A 20,597-nucleotide genomic window follows, 5' to 3' on the forward strand; every position below is an offset into this window, starting at 1 on the left:
ATTGAAAGCAAAAAAAAAAAACTATGGAATTAATAAATAAAACCAAAAGTTGGTTTTATGAAAAAAAACCAATACAACTGATAAAACTCTGGTCAATTTGATTAAAAAAAAGAAAGAAGAAAACCAAATTGCTAGTACCATAAATGAAAAAGGTGAACTCACCACCAATGAAGAGGAAATTAAAGTAATAATTCAAAGTTATTTTGCCCAACTCCATGCCAATAAATTTGATAATCTAAGTGAAATGGATGAATATTTACAAAAACATTAAGTTGCCCAGGTTAAATGAAGAAGAGATTAAATACCTAAACAACATGATCTCAGAAAAAGAAATTTAACAAGCCGTTATTGAACTCCCTAAAAAAAATATCTCCAGGGCCTGATGGATTCACAAGTGAATTCTACCAAACATTTAAGGAACAATTGGTTCCAATTCTATATAAACTCTTTGGAAAAATAGGGAAAGATGGAACTCTGCCTAACTCTTTCTATGAAACCAATATGGTGCTGTTACCCAAACCAGGAAGAGTTAAAACAGAGAGAGAAAATTATAGACCTATTTCCCTGATGAATATAGATGCAAAAATCCTAAATAAAATCTTAGCAAAATGATTACAACAAATTATCACTAGGATGACACATTATGATCAAGTACAATTTATTCCAGGAATGCAGGGTTGGTTCAATATTAGGAGAACTGTTAGTATACTCAATTACATCAACAACAAACCCATCAGGAATCATATGATCATATCAATAAATGCTGAAAATGCTTTTGACAAAATACACCATCCATTCCTATTAAAAACACTAGAGTGTGTAGGAATAAATGGACTGTTCATTAGAATAATTAGCAGTATCTATCTGAAACCATTAACAAGCATTATATTCAATGGGGAAAGGCTAGAGGGATTCCCAATAAGATCAGGGGTGAAACAAGGGTGCCCATTATCACTGCTACTATTCAATGTCATATTAGAAATGTTAGCTTCAGCAATTAGAGAAGACAAAGCAATCGAAGGAATTAGAACTGGGAAGAGAAAAAACTCTCACTCTTTGCAGATGACATGATGGTCTACCTAGAGAATCCCAAGAAATCATCCAAAAAACTACTGGAAACAATGAGGAATTTTAGAAAAGTTACATGTTATAAAATAAACCATCATATATCCTCAACTTTTCTTTATATGTCTAGCAAGATACAGCAGGAAGAGCTAGAAAGAGAAATCCCATTCAAAGTAACCTCAGACAATTTAAAATACCTGGGAGTCTATTTGCCAAGACCGACTCAGAAACTTTTTGAAAACAATGATACAACACTTCTCACATAAATTAAAACAGATTTAAATAACTGGGCAAATATCAACTACTCATGAATAAGTAGAGCTAATATAATAAAAATGACAATTCTACCAAAACTAAACTACCTGTTTAGTGCCCTACCATCAAAATTCCAAAAAAAAAAATACTTTAATGAGTTAGAAAAAATTCTAAGTAAATTCATATGAAGAAATAAAAAGTCAAGAATTGCCAGGAGCTTAATGAAAAAAAAGTACAAAAGAAGGGGGCTTAGCCCTATCTGATCTAACATTATATTATAAAGCATCAGTCATCAAAATTGTTTGGTATTGGCTAAGAAATAGAGTGGTGGACCAGAGGAATAGACTAGGTGCCAAAGTAAGAGACGATTATAGTAATCTGCTGTTTGATAAACCCCAAGAGTCCAGATATTGGGATGAAAACTCCCTCTTTGATAAAAACTGCTGGGAAAATTGGAAGTTAGCATGGAAGAAACTTAGATTAGACTAACACCTCACACCCTTTACCAAGATAAGATCCAAATGGTTACAGGATTTAGACATTAAAAAAAACAATACTATAAGCAAATTAGAAGATCAAGGACTCATTTACCTGTCAAATTTATGGAAAGGGGAGCAGTTTATCACTAAGGAAGAGTTGGAGAACATCACCAAAAACCAATTAGATGATTTCGATTACATTAAATTAAAAAGCTTTTGCACAGATAAAACCAATGTAACCAAGATCAAAAGAAATGTAGTAAATTGGGAAACAATCTTTACAACTAATGATTCTGTCAAAGGGCTCATTTCTAAAATATAGAGAGAACTGAGTCATATTTTTAAAACAAAAAGCCATTCCCCAATTGACAAATGGTCAAAGGATATGCAAGGCAATTTACAGATGAGGAGATCAGAGCAATTCATAGCCATATGAAAAATTGCTATAAATCATTCATTATTAGAGAAATGCAAATTAAAGCTTCTCTGAGGTACCACCTCACACTTCTCAGGTTGGCCATTATGACCAGGAAGGATAATGATCATTGTTGGAAGGGTTGTGGGAAATCTGGGACACTATTACACTGTTGATGGAGCTGTGAACTCATCCAACCCTTCTGCAGAGCTATTTGGAACTATGCCCAAAGGGCAACAAAAATGTACATACCCTTTGATCCAGCAATACCACCACTGGGTCTATACCCTGAAGAGATCATGAAAAAGGGTAAAAACATCACTTGTACAAAAATATTTATAGCAGCCCTGTTTGTGGTGGCAAAGAATTGGAAATCCAGTAAATGTCCTTCAATTGGGGAATGGCTTAGCAAACTGTGGTATATGTATGTCATGGAACACTACTGTTCTATTAGAAACCAGGAGGGATGGGATTTCAGGGAAGCCTGGAGGGATTTGATGAACTGATGCTGAGTGAGATGAGCAGAACCTGAAAAACACTGTACACCCTAACAGCAACATGAGAGTGATGTTCAACCTTGAAGGACTTGCTCATTCCATCAGTACAACAATAGGGAAGAATTTTGGGCTGTCTGCAAAGGACAGTGCCATCTGTATATAGATAAAGAGCTGTAGAGTTTGAACAGAGTTGAAGGACTATTCCCTTTAATTTAGGGGGAAAAATGTATCTTATTTTCTGATCTTGTTAACTCTTAAACTTTTTATCTCTTCCTTAAGGATATGATTTCTCTCTCATCACACTCAATTTGGATCAATGTATAACATGGAAACAAAGTAAAAACTGAGAGATTGCTTTCCGTGGGGGGGGGGGGGGGGGAGGGAAGTAAGACGGGGGGGGGGGGGGGGGGGGAGAATTGTAAAACTCAAATAATATCTTTAATAATAAAAAAAAAACCCAAGGATATTTCTGTGAAGTTTAATCCAGGCCCTCTTCTTTCTTCCCTGTACACCACCTCATAGAGTTCTCATCAGTCAATTAAAATTTATTAATCTCTGAGGGGTTCAATAGTCATCTTCATGGAGCTTACTCCAAAATCTATAGATCCAGTCCTAATCTCTCTTGAACTGTAATCCTACACTGTCAACTACCTTAGGACTATTTCTTCTTGGATATCCCATAAGTACACCAAACTTAACACAGTTACAATAGAGCATCTCTCTGTCTCCGCTCCCTTCCATTATTCCCTCTCAAACCCACCACCAAGTGAAACTTTGTTATTTCTGTGGAGGACACCCACAACCTCCTAAGCACCCAGAATGCTAACCACGTAGTTAGCCTTGACTTCTATCTCTCCTTCATCCCTCACAACTAATCTCTCACCTAGGATCATCCACAAGTGGCATTCATTCCTTTTTCAAATCCACTCGGTACTTCTGGCCAAGATGATGGAGAGAAGCCAGGCGCCTCATATACAATATGAAACAAACCTCTTCATGGAAGTCCCAGCGACAAAACCCAGAAAGAGAAGTTAGAAAAACAACACCTACCTCGAGGTCTGTCTCCTGGGCGGGGGTGTGGTGAGTGCTGAGTGCCCGTGGGGGAGGCGTGGCCGTGGGACCGACAGTCCGGGACTTACAGAAAGGGCAGGTTCCAGCCTCCAGCACCCCCTACTGGCCAGGAGGAGATGTTACATCCAGTGAGAAAAGCCTTCAGCATCCCCTACTGGCCAGCTGGCAATATTACACTCAGGGAGTAAAGCCTCTGGGGATCTCAATATCAAATCTACTCGCTTTGAATCTTTATCTTTTCTCAAGATGTATTTCAAGTGATACCTGCTCAGTGAAGTCCTCAGTGATCATTCAGTTAGTGTTTTGTCTTTGCTCAATTTTCCTTCTAGTACATTTTTTTGCATATATAAGATTAATTATATTATAGTACCCTACCCCAACTTCCTGCAATGTGTCACGTACAGAGTTAATTCTTAATGAAGGTTTGCTGAATTTAATCTAATTAGATAGTCAGTAGGTACATTTGTGAGATATACAGAGAGATTCAGATGTAACTGATATTAATTTTTCTGAAATAGCTTTTCTTAATACTACTGTTTAGCCTTCAAAATCAGAAGGTTTACTAATGTCATGGTTTCATCACCTGAACTAACAACCCACAGGTCTAAAATAATGCTACTTGCATCATGCAAATAAATGGCAAAATAAGGGTTTGATGTGAACAACAATACTTAGGGTTCTAAAGGACTTGCTCATCAGAGGCTGTGGCCCATTTGGAGAAATCCAATTCTGTTGCTTTCACTGCCACTTGAGCCGACTGGTGTTCAGGCTCATGGTTAGCTATTCTTTCAGGGCAACCTTAGGACTAACCAAGAAAAAAGAAAAAATGCAATTCTTCTACGAGACTCACCAGTAACACTATCTACATAATTTTGAAGAGAGGCAGAGGGGAGAAAAAGCAATGGAGGAGTTGAAACCAAGTGGGATAGAAAATAAGGAAAAAGAAAAATATTTCTTAAGGATAACAGCAAGGCTAAATATACAGTGATCAAAGGTACAGTCATCAGAAATCTTCCCTTGATTGATCAGTAGTATCAATCAGAAGTATCAATCAATAAACATTAATTATCTGCCAGATGCTTTTTAAATGACATATTCCTTTATTTCTATAAACTCTAGAGAAAAATGACCAATAATACTAACATGTATACTATATATCCATATTGTTAACTTTAGGCCCTTCTCTAACGTTTGAATAAACATCTGCATGGGAGGATTTGTGATCTTTTGCTAAATGTACTCTAAGCTCCTAGAATTTGGTAGCTATACTGTTTCTTCAACTATATAATTATAAAATAGGTTATCAATTTGATAATGAAAGCATAAAATTCAATTCAGTAAGAGCTATCAAGAGCCTACAAATATGTAAGGCACTATTCAAGGTACTGGGAATACAATGACAAAAATAAAATAATGCCTGCTTCAGATATAATGATACATGAGTTAATAAAAACTACCTACAAAGTAACATAAAATCCATAACCTTTGCCTCATGCTCTGGGCTCACATGGAATGAGTTTGATGGTCAGGACTGATGCAAAAACATAATATTGGCTAGACGCTACACCCATACAAAATCTACTCTGGGAAATCTTCAAATATAGCTTATAATCTGCCAGCCAATAAATACTCATTAAGCACATATGGGTCAGGCACTATGCTAGAGATACAAAGAAAGCCAGAAGATGGTCCTGAGGGAGCTCACAACAAAATCAAGATAAGGTTCAAGACTGTAACCAAATTAGTGGAATAAAGAGAATGATGATATTTGGTAGAGAGGAAAGAGCCATAGACTAAGAGTCAAGACAAGAAGATACTCAGCAAAAGTCTATGAGACTGCAGGTAAGTCACTGAAAATTCTTGGCCTGAGCCTTCTCTTGTAAAATGGAGAGGTCACACAAAATGATTTCTCAAATCTCTTTCAACATCAACCCACAAATGCTTATAATCTACCTAGCATTCTTGGAAGAAAACTCCCAAATCTGAGCTACTCCTCTGTTTAAACCCAGATAATATACGGATATAAACCTAAAACTTAATGATAAGATTATTTTAAGTGCCTGATCATTGGACTCCTTTTAAGAGAAAAGACATACAATGTTATGGTCAAGATACCCCACGCTGAAACACATGTCCTTGAACTAAGACAGGTATCCTTGACTCAGGGGTAGAAAATCACATCTATCAGGTGGGATTGGTGCCACTGTAAATTTATCTGTGCTGGAAATTGAATGATTTGTAATAGCTATTCATAACTAGAAAAAGCATCTGGTTAAATTTCCTTCTTGTTAAACTATGCAGTGATATCAGAAAAAGGAGCTGACAAAGCACCTGATTTATCCCTGATTTTTCCTTAGGATGTTCATGTAAATTATCATGCTGCCTACTAAGCAGAAAAGTAGACAGTTTAGTCCTACCCACTAGCAGCATTATTTCTCCCATAAAGAATGGTGATTCTGAGTCATTTAAAAGTTGCATTGGACACTGAGGAGGACACTGAGTATCAAATGAGACAGGAATCTGTTTCTGTTGGTTTTGATATCTATGGGAGAATTAATAAAAAACTACCCAATTAAGTGACATGAAAAAGGTCCAGTTAACAAGTGACTCTTTGGTACTGAGAGGCTCCTCATGACCTTTTATCTATTTTGCATTTATTAAATATCTGTGCACCCCAGCACTAGAGCACATACAAAAGCACTAATACAAAAAATCCATTTCCATGAAGCTTTAGAGGAGACAAAAAAAAAAAATAGAGGAACATATTTAGCTATCACAAAGCAACTAGATAACAATACTCAAAGAAATATTTAAAAAATGAAAAGAAACTCAATTAGGGATGGCATCACAGAGAAAGGAAGCTTAATGTTAGACCATGAGAGAGAGAATGGTGCTAACCAGCTAATGGAATGATATCAGAGCCAATAACAGAATCAGTCAAGAAATTAGCCCTTGATTTTTGTGCAATATGTCAATATAATGGGTGCCCATTATACTCAAATAATACTCAAATAATAATACTCAAATAAGGTGCATTCATCTTCTGGGTTGGCCTCAAAGTTCTGACAAGGAGCAAGGGGAAGAAATGTGAAATTTTGTATCCTGAAAAGATAATGTTTCTCATTCTAATAGTTGAAAGAAGGTCTCTGGGAAAATACTACAACTAGAGATTAAAAAAAAAAAAGCAGATCAAGTATAGCTCTAATAAAATGCCTATTCATGGTCTCTAAGGAGAAAGACACTTGGCTACAGAGAACTAAGGTATAGCTGTGAAGTGATGGCCTAAGAGCTGTGATATATGTCGAAAGGCTACAAAAATCCCCAAAGGATAAAAGGTCAAAGGATACGAACAGGAAATTTTCATAAAGAAATTGGAACTATTAAAACATATCAAAATACTTCAAATCGCTAATAATCAGAAAAATGAAAATTAAAATGATTCTGTGGTTTCACTTCACACACATCAGATGAGCAGAGAAAAAGGGAAAATGTCAATTGTTAGAGAGGCTATGGTTGGAAAGATACACCAGTATACTGCTGGTGAAGCTGTGAATTGATTCAGCCAATATAAAAAGTAATTAGCAACTAAACCCAAAAAGTCACTAAACTGTGCATATGTGTTGATTCATCAATAATGAAACTAGGCTTAACTCTCAAAGAAATAAAATAAATAGGAAAAATATTCATAGGTACAAAAATATTGACAATTGCTCTGTTTCTATTGGCAGAAAGCTGGAAACCAATTCAGAAACGAATGAATAAATTTATGATATATGAACCTCCTTGGGTCGTACATATCAAGTGGGAACCCCCTTGGGGATTTAAGATCATTGCCCAAAGGGTTCATGCTAAGAAGGGCGTCTTAACTAAATAACTTTCAATAATGATACAAATATATTTTTCTTCTGTGACAACAAAACATGCACAAGCACATTTGAAGTCAAATACATCTTTATATGGGAGGTACTGAGGGAAACAAGGGAATAGGATAATAGACTGTAAGGATAGATAATTTAGCCCAATAGTCTCATTGTACAGATGAGGAAAAATGAGACCGATAAAGGTTAAATGACTTGTCCAAAAAACAAAGCCAGTTAATGGAACTTGGACTAGAAATCAATTCTCCATGATTCAGCACTCCTGTTACATCATGTTGCCACTCCAAAGAACATGGAATCTGTTTTCTTCATGGTGGTGCCAACTCAGGGGGAAGAGGAAATTTGAACCAGCCCAGGACCCTTCTCCTATGCAGTATATATAATCCTGCCATAGAAAGAAAACATAAAGTACACTATGAGAGTGGGGCTTGGATTGGACATCACAATTTAATAGGCTTGTAACTGTGGAAAGCCTCCAAGGTGTGGAGAAGCTGTGAGTGGTCTAGAAATTGTGTGTAGAAAGCAACTACAAACAGGAAGGCCCATTTTTAGCATAATTTACACTGAGTAAAGAAAAAATGTGCCCCAAAATACACACACACACACACACACACACACACACACACACACACACCTGGTTGTGTAAAAATTACTCTTGGACAGAAATAAAGAGGTTCTAGAAGCTGACGCTTTGTAAACTTCTGAGTTCTTTATTCCTTTTCTCAAAGGACAAAAAAAAAATGGCTAAATGATAACTCCTAAGAAAAATACTTCTGATAAAGCAGGTTCTAATAATAATCATAGCTCATATTTCAAGTCAGTTTATCACCATTTATTAAGGAACAACTCCATACCAGGCACTGTGGTGGGTACTAGAGATAATAATACAAAATAATACAAAAATGTACATTTCTTGGGAACAGCTAGGTGGTGCAATAGATAGAGCACCAGCCCTGGATTCAGGAGGACCTGAGTTCAAATATGACCTCAGACACTTAATACTTACCTAACTGTGTGACCTTGGGCAAGTCACTCAACCCCACTGCCTTGCAAAATAAAAAAGAAAAAGAAAATTCCCTCAAAAAGTATTAATAACCAGAGCAAGTAGGGAAGTAAAGGGAACAATATATCCACAGAAATTTAAACACAAACTATATGTATAGTAATTCCTAAAACAAGGAAAGAGAACAGAGTAGAACATGAGACAGATAGGACTGAAGTGGATGGAACAACATGATAGGATGGAAGGATAGCTTCAGGAAGGAAGCTCTGGCATTTGCAGTCCAGGATTCAGAATCTCAAGAATTTTGAGTGAAACCATTAGATAATAGTAAGCTCTCCCTTTTTCATAGCGTTAATGGTCATTTGGATTTGATTATTCATCCCTGAGCAAATCATAGAATGTGTATGGAGCTGGCAACAGAGAGAAATGATTGGGGGGGGGGGGGAGCAGTATATATATGCACAGTAGCAATGTAGATGGCAATTCCCTGGTCCTATCTAATGGTCAAGACAGAAATCATGGAATATAGTGGCCTAATTTATATAGGATTTTACTGTTATAGTGTCCTTAATATCCATTACCTCATTTGATTTATCATAACAACCTTGTGAGAGAGGTAAGAAAATAATTTTTATGCTTTTTTATATTTGAGGAAACAAGGTCAGAGAATTTAAGGGCTTTGCCCAATATCACAGTTATTAAATTATAGAGAAGACCTTGGACCTAGATCTCCAGATTTCAAGTCCCATGGTTTCTCCATGACAGTTCACTCTTAGTCCTTGAAGTCTGTATGTATATTAACAGTTACACAAATTTTTAATCATTCCTTTATTTGACTCAAGTGAATATCAACTGTGCAGAGGCTACACTGTGTTAGAGGTTACAAGAGGAAGAAGAGAAATAATATCTTCCCTAAGTCTACTGATCAGAAAAACAATAGGCATATTTTTTAAAAAGCATAATACAATACTTAAACTAATTCTAATTGATACAGCACAAAAGATGGCATGGAGCTAATATATGCTAAATAGTAGAAACACGTGAGTTCCACAGAGACAGAGATCAGTGTGGAATGGAGCAGCCCAGGAAGGCTGTTCCACAAAGTGCAAGTGAGCAGTACTTTAAAGAAAACCTAAAACTCAGAACAGTAGTGAGAAGGGTAGAGAGTATTCAAAGCATGGAAAAGAGCTTGAACAAAGATATAGTGGCAGGAATGCCCACTGGACCACTAGTATATGGACTTGAATATAAAGCTAAAGAGTTGTAATTTTGTCCCGTAGACAAAAAGGGAATCACTGAAATTTTTTATGCAGAGTTGTAACAATTCAAAAGATTAATAATGGCATCATTGTGAAAGACTGCCTAGAAAACATTAAGTGAATCTGATGATATTAGCATAAGAAATCAGGGCCTGAACTAGGTTGGAAGCAGTAAAAAGGGAGGTCTAAATGGAAGAAACATTTGGAAGGAAGGAAGAAACTTAGGAATAATTAAAAACTAATTATAGGATTCCAAGAAGTAAGATAAGTTAAAGATTTTAAGCCTTGATGAAAGGAATGATAATAATAACATTGATATAAATAGGTTGAGAAAGGAAATTGGTGTACGTAAGAATGTTGAAATTGCCTTTTGATCTGTTTAGTTTGAAGTAGTGGCATAACTCAATTTCAGGTAGCACAGTGGTTAGAGTGCTAGGCCTGGAGTCAAGAAGATCTGATTTCAAATCTGGTCTCATGTACGAGTTTGTGACCTTGGGCAAGTCACTTAACTTCTGTTTGTCTCAGTTTCATCAAATATAAAACAGAGATAATTAGAATCTACTTCCCAGGGTTTTTATGAGGATCAAATGAAATAATTGTAAAGCGCTCATTGTAGTACCTACCACATTTGTAGTCATGATATAAATATTAGATATTTATGGAAATATTCAGTGAGAGTTCAGAAATATGAAACTAGAGTTTGATAAAGAGGATTTAGGGAGAAAAAAGACCAATGAGAAGTGAACAATTTGTATAGAAGATGCTAACTGCAGAATGCCCCCAATTCAATCTCCTTCTGGATTCCCAAAAGCTATTCCTATTAGTAAAGATTCCTATTAGTAAAGACTCCCCTATTTCAAATAGGCATAGGAAGGAATGAAAATAAATCATCTCTACTCTTACTCAGGGGCTTTGCCTCACACAATACACTTAACAGCTTTTATTGTTCAGGGACCATTTGTTTTCTACCTGAAAGAAATTAGAAAACAGACCACATGTGGACTGGTATGTACTTAAAATACCAAGCCCCTAGTCTATCTAAAATTCACACCACATAGACAGTGGGCTCAAACCTCAGCCTTATTTTTATCCCAAAGTGAGAAGTTAATACCTGATGATGTAACACCCTGCCAACTAACAGCATCTTGAGGATACAAGTGGAAAAAATCTAGAGGATGAGGGATAACTATACATGTAACATTTTCCTTTGGGATTGAGTCAGCCAATGCGACTTCTGGTAGAACTACAGAATGCTGGAGTTGGAAAAATCTTTGGAAATAACATAGTCCACTCTTTTCATATAAATATGAAGACTAATACTCAGAAACATGAAATACCTTGTCCAAGGACACATAACTGCCACATAACCAACTCCCCTGGTTCTCAAGTCAGTTCTCTCATTTTATTTAGCCAGAGGGAAGAAAAGGATTTGGTAGGAATGGGGCAATTTCGATCAGTCACCTAAAAAGCAAAAGGGAGGCACTTAGGGTTCTAGGTTTTTTATTTTAACTTTTTAAATTTATTTTCCCAACCATATGCAGTTAATAATTTTCAACAATGATTTTTTGGCAAGGTTTAAAGTTTCACATTTTTCTCCGTCCTTCTCTTGCCTCTCCCCTCCCCCTGATAGAAAGCAATCTAATATAGTTTATGGATATATAACCATGTTAAATATAAATCCATATCAATCATGTTGTGAAAGAAGAATCAAATCAGAATTGGAAAAAACATTAAAGAGGGGGAAAAATCATAATATATAAGACAACTTTAAAAATTGAAGATAATTGGATGTGGATAATATTTTTAAGGTTCTAGTTTCCTAGAGTGCTCCCTTTGCTTTTCCTGATAAGATTTTCATGCATAACTCTCTAAGAAACTTACTGTTTAACCAGCAATCCTGCAGGTGTCATGATAAAATGCATAAGAGTTATCTTTTTTCAATAATAGATCTCTTTCACAAAAGAACTGGAGAACTAAGGGCAAGTAACAGTCAGGGATGTAACAGGACAGAGTCTCTCTCCTTTCTATCAAAATTAACATGAAACCATAACCTTCAGTCTCTAAAACTTTCATACTGGTTAACATCAATCCTTCACCTGAGAGTGTGGCAAAATAAGGAGTGAGAAATAGACTGAATGGTTCCTAGATTTATTTACTTTGATATAGTAACAGTTGACATTTATATGCATTTTGATCTATTTATACTGCTTGAGACTTAACCATGTTAAGTATATACTATAAGGTCATTATTCCCATTTCACAGATGAAACTCAGAAAACTATGTAAATTGCACAGCTACTAAATGTTAGAGATAGAATCCAATTTTAAGCCTATACTGACTCAAGATCTAACATTACTTTCACTTTATCAAGCTGCCTTTTTCTTTAGGATTAGGAAAGGTACTTCAAACTCAAATGAGTATCTCCCACTTTTGTACAATTAGGCATATGTGATAAAGCAGATAATTCCACAACTCACAGGCAAAACTACTCTTCTATAAAAAGTCATCAATTGTGTAATGGATGTCCCACAAACATCTCAAGCTCAAATGCCCAAAATTTAGCTTATTATCTTTTCACCTAAATCTTTCATTCTTCCAGATTTTCTTATTTTTGTTAAAGACACTAACAACCTATCGAACTGTTACAAATAAAGGCCATTTCCCTATGCTCTATCCTCTATCGAAATGGAAGAATGATATGTCATGATCTTGTCTATTATAATCTCCACATAAATCATAGAACAATCAGTTCTCAGTTTATTCATCACTATATATAAGGATAAGTATATAAAATAGAAATTAAATATTTGGATATATAAAAACACAACTCTGAGGAATAAGACTCCAGGGAAGAATCTAATTTTAGAAAAGATATCATTCTACTTTAGACTTGCCCTACCTTAGCATTCACTTTCAAAGTTTTAAAGGAATCAAAGAGAACACAATGTTCCTATATCAACACTCATTCAACACATTTTTCATGCCCAAAACAAAAAATACTATAAGACATTCTAAGATATATAAACAATTAATAAATGGATAACTAATAGTCATGTTCTAATAAGCAAAGGATATGAACAGTTCTCAAAAAAAGTCCTGGTGCAAAAAGATCCAAATCATTAATAAGAGAAATTAAACTCAAAGCAACTTGAGGTTTTACTTCAAATTGGGAAGAGGAAAGAAAAAAAGAATAGAGGAAGGGAGGATGGGAAGGAGGAAAGAGTTGATAGGCTAACCTTAGAAGTGATAAGGAGTCATAAATTTCTTGAGCAGAGGTGTAAAAAGAGATATGAACTGCCCCAATAATGTGTATATACACTATATCTGCTCAATAATCACTTTGAAATCAGAGACCATTTAATAAATCTGTACAGCCCCTTCAGAGTCTAGAACAATGTCCTGTCTATCCCTTGGAAAGAAGGAGAGAGAGAAGGGAGGGAAGAAGAATTTATTAAGTTCTTACTATGTGGTGGGCACTGGGCTAAGTACTAGGGGATACAAACATAAACAGAAAAAAAGAAAATCTCCTAGACTTTAAGAAGCTTACATTCTACCAAGGGAAGACAACTGAAAAAGGTAGGTGTATGGAGAAAGCAATCTGAAGGTGCTGACATGGGTATAGGTGTGATTTTATGGTCCAGAAAGACAGAAGCAGGGCTAGGAAGATGCCAGGGGCCAAGAAGCCCCATAAGAAAAGAGCAAACAAATTCCAGACATACCAGGAGCCAAGAAGCCCCCTGTCAGATAAGATAAAACGAGCAAACAAAATTCCAGGCATACCAAGGGCCAAGATAAAGGAAAGAGGCCTCACCCTCCATTATCAAGAACAAACTGACCACAGACTATCCCTTCTCTCAGGCCAAGGCATACCAACTCCACCCCTAAGCTAACCCCCTTGTTCCTTCTCTACAATATATAAGCATGTACTTTTTTCAAATAAACTCAGACCTTATCCACCATCCTTGGGTCTCACTCTCCTTATTCTCACCCATTCCATTTCAGGCTGGGTCCTCCTCGACACCCCACTTTGCTGTCCCGCGGGTCGAGGCAGGAAGACACTGAAGGTCAGTCATCTTGGTCCTGACTAAATCTGAAACTCTTTAATACTATATTTCTGATCAAAATTGTTCTATCAACTTCTAATTGAAGTTTGTAAAGTTGAAATGTTAGCCTCTGCCCTCTGCAAGGGCTGTATCTCTCCAATTATAAATCTGAAGGCAGGCTCTGTCTGTGTGAAACAGCCTAGCCCTCCTCTAATTTCATCAGCAAGTTTTAACTTCTGCAGTTGTGTCAACAATCAGAGTAAAGACCACCTTGAGAAGGCAGAAAACAGGTCTTGTTATTTCTGTAAGGGACTGAATAAATTCTTATACTTACATCATTTTGGAAAGGGAGAAATTCCAATGTTTTATATGTCTATTTCACTCATATCTGACAACAACATAAAATATCAAATCAGAAAAGGAAACAGTAGTCCTGCTGCTCATTGGATCTTTGTCAGTTCTGACAAAGAACAGACCTTATGGATGGGTTAGAGACCCACAAAGTAATCAATGGCATCTTTATATACTAATGTAATCTGATTGGTTGACCACCAAAATCCTTTGTGATTTCAATAGCATTCATTGTGAGCTTTCTATAAATATTGTTTCCTCATTAAGCTCTTGGTTGATATTCGTTAATGATACCATTCACTCACAACTTTGGCAAGATTTTAGAGAATAAAACTTCATGGATATAACTAATTTTCTGTTATTTCATTTTTCGACTAAGAAAATTATGGTTAACAGTTTCTCCACAAGATGGAAGCTTCAAAAGGAATTTCTCAATTGGGGAGGTGGAGTTGTTCTAGGGTAAGTACACCACATGAAGTTAAGGAGACTATATGATGTACATCACAGAATCCACTTTCAGGTGAGATGATAAGGTCTCCCCTCATCTAAACTGGACATTGAGAATGCTGCAAAATACAGATCCAAATTTGAAATGGAAATGCTATTTTGATTCAAGAACTGTGCACAACTCAATTATCTTTCAAGTTAACATTCTATCAAAAACTAAAACTTATATGGTCAATGGAATAAAATGGAAAGTATTATTGAAGTCCTCACCATAGTAATGGATAGAAGAAAAGTAAATTAAAACATTTTTTAATTAAAAAATTTTCCAGTCAGAAAGTAGTTTAGAACTAGTTGAATCTCAAATTAGGATTTTTCACCATGGCTTCATAACAGCTAACAGTCATAATCTGTTTTAATTATATAAATTAAAAAAACAAATCAGCCTGATATGTAGAATCAATGTGGCATATACTGAATATTTATGTCAATGCCAACAAACTAGGATTCATGGCATAAATGCTGCTGAGTTCTTCAGCCAGCTTTATTAAAGGGAATAAATAAAATCAGAGGAAAATTGTACAAACTTCACTATAGAGGGACTACTGGGATTCTCCCAATCACAACACTTCCAGTTTGTTTTTACTGAAAAGCTTTTGCCAGAATCAGAGCATGTTTCACATTAGAATTGACTGATTAAACAAAATGGATAAAATGTAATGGCTTTGAATGAATTGAATAGATCTTTATAATTCACTATGCCCACCAGGTTTCCTAAAGCAGAATATCTTAATCTGCCACCTGCGATATCCCCTTCACTTCTGTTCCAAACAAAAAGATAGAGGCAGCTTTTTTCACTCCTTCCATTTTCTTCTTTCTCTATAGATAATAAACTAGTCCAAATGAACAAAATATTCTCCTCTACACCTGCAGAGGTCACCTCAAAGCCAACAGCTGGTTTATTTCATGAACAATACTGGTCAATCAATCCTGTGTTAAGTAATAAATAGTCAACTTATAGTCTGATGTCTAATTTAGGAGCCTATGATTTTGGTAGCTTTCAACACATTCAATGCTGAATGCATCAGGGAAATCACATTAATTTAATGCCATAAGATACCTAAACTTAGGGAATTTTTTAATAAAAGTTAGAGGTAAAAGGGCAAGGAAAAAGAAAAGAGAATCCTACCATCAACCAACCATATTCTGCATAAATTCAAACTTGCAAAATGATATTTACTACTTCACCACTTCCCCTGGATGATCTTCTGGATCAATGTACTGCTAAGGGGAAGTAGGGAGGGTAGGAGATAATAATTCAAAATACTTGAAACTTCATCCATCTCAATTTGCTAGGGTTATAGGCAGAGAGTTTTGTTTGTTTGTTTTAACCAAAGACATAAAACAAACCTTTCTTTGATAGTTTAAACAATGGAACAAAAATAAGTGACTTGTATGGGACTCCAAAGTTAGTTACTGGTTTTGTGCTGACCTTTCAGAGAAGCAGAAGTCTGTTCCCTCCCCAAACACTGGTAAGCGATTTATCAGTTGTCCAGAAGACTCTAAGAAATCTTTAAAGAATGAATTTTATAAAGTTACATAGACTGCATTAATAAATGGTGTTCGAAGAGGCTTTTAAAAATCTCTAAGTATGGGGCTGCTAGGTGGTGCAGTGGATAAAGCACCGGCCCTTGAGTCAGGAGTACCTTGGTTCAAATCTGGCCTCAAACACTTAATAATTACCTAGCTGTGTGGCCTTGGGCAAGCCACTTAACCCCATTTGCCTTGCAAAAACCTAAAAAAACAAAACAAAAAAAAATCTCTAAGTATTTGGTAATTTTGATAACTTAAATGTTACAATCATAAATAAGAAAAGGTAGACATTTTTAACAAAGCACAAAAAGGAACTAAATTCCAAATATGCCAAGTTTTCCTGTCCTGCAGCTTTGTAAAAGGAGGAATATCTGGATATCACTAGAGAGCATGGATCAAAATAACAAAATGCTTCCCTGGAAAAAAAATACCCACCCAGTGACTTTTAAGTTACACATGAGAAAGCTCCAGGATGCCTGGGTTTTCAGATTTTCAACTTCAAATACTCAAAATGAATCTGGTCAAAGAAGTGTCATGATACTTGCTTGCTTTGATCAAGCTGGATGGTTTGGAGGTGAATGGTCTGTGACTGCACAATGTTTCATTTTTTGGTGTTCTAATTAAGAAATCAGAACTAACTTAAAAGACTGCTAAACCCGGCTGTCCCCAGTTCTTCCTAGTGTTTCCCTAACCAACCTCCACTTCTCTGCAACAGGGCCAAGGACAGAGAGAAAGGAAATTGGCACTTGTAAATGAATTTCATGAGCCAAAAAGCACATCAGGGCCTGGGGAGGGGCAGAGACATTCTGGAGGACTCCCTTCTTCCCTCATAAGGGCAACTGATGAAAGAAATCAAAGGGGTAAGTTCACTTATGAGAGCAGGGGTAAGAAAGGGCAGTTGGAAGGGCTACTCAGAATGGGTCCCCATCCATGAGAAGGGCTTCTCTAGTTATGGGAGCCATGCATATGCTGTAACTTGGGCGTGTGACAGGCCTCAGTGCTTGTGCTAAGGAAGATAGCTACCCATAAACAACAGCAGGAAACAAAAAATTGGGAAAATGACCTGAATCACTAGAAGAGTGGTCTAAGCAGTGAAGGCAAACAGGAATACCCACACCCAAAAGCAAAGCAACTGTTCTGAAACCCTAGGGATAACTATGGCAAAGAATTTTCTTCCCTGGTAAACCCCATACAAAACCTTCATCTCATAAGGCATCAGGAGACCATAGTGCCTAGGCTGATACTTGAGAAATAGCCTGAATAAAGCATTGGACACTTCAGTAAATTTATGATGAAATAAGTTATCTACCTTGGCCAAGGGAGGAGGAACTAAAGAAAGGGAAAGAATGAGACTGATTTACAGATTACAGGGTTAAAGAGGTGAATTGCTTTTCTTGGTTAAACTTATTTGCCTCAGGGAAGTTTTGGTTGGGGGAGGAAGTTAATAGGTAATGATAGCAATTACAAAAAAAGAATAATCAATAAAATATGTAGGATCTTGGGTTAAAAGGGCTAGTAATGGAAGGGAACTAAGTGGCAGTCTAGTTTGACTTACTCATTTTATAGAAAATGAAATAGAGGCCTAGGAAAGTTGTATAACTTGACCAAGTTTCCAAGCTTAATGTTGAGGCAGGATTTAAATCTAGGCCCTTTGATTCCAGAGCAAGAACACTTTCCACAATATTACAAAAAAAAAAAAAAAAATTCAAAAGAGAAAAATAATTTGAGGAGAAGGTCTGGACAAATAGGACAATTTAGTTACATGTTAAATTTAACATACACTTTAAAAAATCTATTACTATATGAAATTCAGTTTCAGATATAATTCTTTTTTGTATATTCTAATGTTCATATTTGCTGATTTATATAATAAAACAAGAAAAGGAATGCTGAGAGAGTTAAATGGATTACTGCATAACAATAAATGACAAATGTAGGAAATTTAGAAAAACATGAAAGGATTTGTATTATAAACTGATGCATATTACAATAAGTAGAAACAAAAGAACACTTTATATCATGGACATCAAATTCAAACAGAAATTGAGGTCTCATTTATCCTACATAAGGAGTCCTGTGGGAAGCAGAGTGATTGAGTTTAAAAATATATTATTTATATTTTATTGCCTTCTTATTTATCATCTTAAATATTAATCAGTCACACATTAATCTCATTCCAGTCACTAGGCCTTCTGTTTGACATCTCTGTTTAGATAGAGATTACAAGAATATAAATAATAATATGACTAAAAGGAGGCCTAAAAAAAAGGAAGCACCAGGTTCGGGGAATGGAAGACATAATGTATCAAAAGTAAAAAGGTCACCTATGCCCAAAAACTATAGACCTCTCTTCTCACACTGCCTCTTGCCAAATACGGTCATTGGAAGCTGTTTGGGAGAACTGAGTATTGTCAGATTAAATTACTATAACAAAAAATTTTATCTATTAATTTTCTTTATCACAAGGGTTGATTCAAAAGACAAAGAAGATAGATGTGATGCACCTATTCCTTCTCCAAAAATGACTGTGACAAAAACAGGAAGCATCAATAAACCATTTTTAATTAAGAAAAAGCAAAAATAAAACTTATTCAAATACTCTACTGAATCTGTTACCAAATAGATATAGAAAATTCCCTTCAAATCATGATTCGTTCACACCTGCCTATCTGATGTCCTTTTCCCCATCACAATATAAGGTCTCCACATGAAGAAGGTCTGCTTTGATTTATTCCTGTCATGGTGAGAATACTAGTAGCACTCATGGCAGGTCCATCGATTATCTTTTAATTCTTCAACAAAATCAGTCCATTATCTTTCTTGATCTGCAAATCCTTGGTGTCATCCTTTACTCCAGTTCTTATTCTCAGCCCCTCCTTTGTTCTGCTATATATCCTACTCATGCATATCATGTGTCTTTCTACAGTAATCTGGATGATACTCATTTTCTATTCTTTTGAGGTAGCTGTTTTATATTACTAGCAGTCTACAGTATCACTGAGCCAATACTGGCATTCAAAAAGTGAGCCTTTGTTTCTGGAAGAAGCCTGAAGTCAGTAAAGGAATTTTGTAATTTCCCCACAGATAAACCGGTCTCCTATTTAAATTATGTTGTTTACTCAAGGTTCATCTGCAAAGCTTGTCCAAGATTTACAAAGAAAGAAGGTAACCTCAGAAGGTAAAGTACTATAACTTAGGGAGTCCAGGGAAGGTCTCCTAAAAAAAGGTCAAGTTTAATTGACTCTTCTTTCTTCACTCTTTGAAATAAAAAAAAGAACCAGACTAGGGTTAAGACTTGTAATGCTATCTGGTTTTCTAGAAGAGCCAGGATAGCTGTTTAGCAGGATTCTGAAGAACGTGACCCCAAGTTTAGTGGTAAAATAAAACAGAACATGGTTTCTAAATATGCTTTTGGATTTAGTCTCTTCTCTTACTCTTAGGAATTCTCTGGTTATCCTCTCCTGAATCCCCAGTCCCCTTACTGAATCACTGGATACACCCAAAGAAGCCTCAGCCTTAGATCTCACACCTTCACTCCTATACTAATGCTGCTGAATGTTAATGGAGGAATTCACACAATTGATCTGACTGGGCCCACCACAACGAGAACTGACCCATCCTTCAAAGTCTTACAGACATACAAAAATTTGTTTGAATTATTCTGTCATTATTGGATGATAAAATTTTCTCTAAATTATTTTATCTTTCATCTGCACTTACTTTTCTGAATAGCTGATGTGAAAAATATTCTCTGATATTATCTGGTCTTCAAAGGTACACATGTTACCTCCCCAACAACTAGGATGTAAACTTCTCTGAAATCAGAGAAATTTTCTTATATGTCTTTATATCACTAACAATGTCATATACAAAGAAGTAGTTTAAAAATATTTATTTTGATGTTTAACTTACAGTAAATCATATAATAAAAGATGGCATGCCAGATTTTACATTCACTATCTAACCACTGTATCATTTTCCTTCCATTTTTAGATTCTAATTTTAACTTTCATATTATTATTCCAGAACACACAAACCATCCTTTCATTCATTAGCAAGGGAAACATGCTAAAAAATGTGTTAGAAAATCAAGGAGTTAACACTTGGTCTTTATGTTGGTGTTTTCCTTCTACATAATGGCACTCCAAAAATATTCTATCAGACCAGAGTCACTGAGATGATCATCCCCGAAATATCTCATAAAGCTTCTTTGACTGATACTTGAATGGAATAAACACAAATC

The 20,597-nt window shown here is 35.8% G+C and overlaps 1 protein-coding gene across 6 annotated transcripts in view; it reads right to left on the minus strand.

The window, feature by feature from the left end:
- Positions 1 to 20,597, minus strand: part of MAD1L1 (mitotic arrest deficient 1 like 1) — an 894,370-nt gene that overhangs the window by 457,769 nt on the left and 416,004 nt on the right. The window contains exon 2 of one of the 6 annotated variants that reach the window (XM_074208806.1): positions 3,762 to 3,884. The exons of 4 other annotated variants lie outside the window; for them this stretch is intronic. The gene's annotated coding sequence lies outside the window, so the exon portion shown is untranslated. Of the gene's footprint in view, positions 1 to 3,761; positions 3,885 to 14,300; positions 14,960 to 20,597 lie in introns of those variants that run through there. One more of the 6 variants, XM_074208804.1, reaches the window with a different exon arrangement.

This window comes from Macrotis lagotis, chromosome X, assembly GCF_037893015.1.
Source record: "Macrotis lagotis isolate mMagLag1 chromosome X, bilby.v1.9.chrom.fasta, whole genome shotgun sequence".
NCBI classification, from domain to species: Eukaryota; Metazoa; Chordata; class Mammalia; order Peramelemorphia; family Peramelidae; genus Macrotis; species Macrotis lagotis.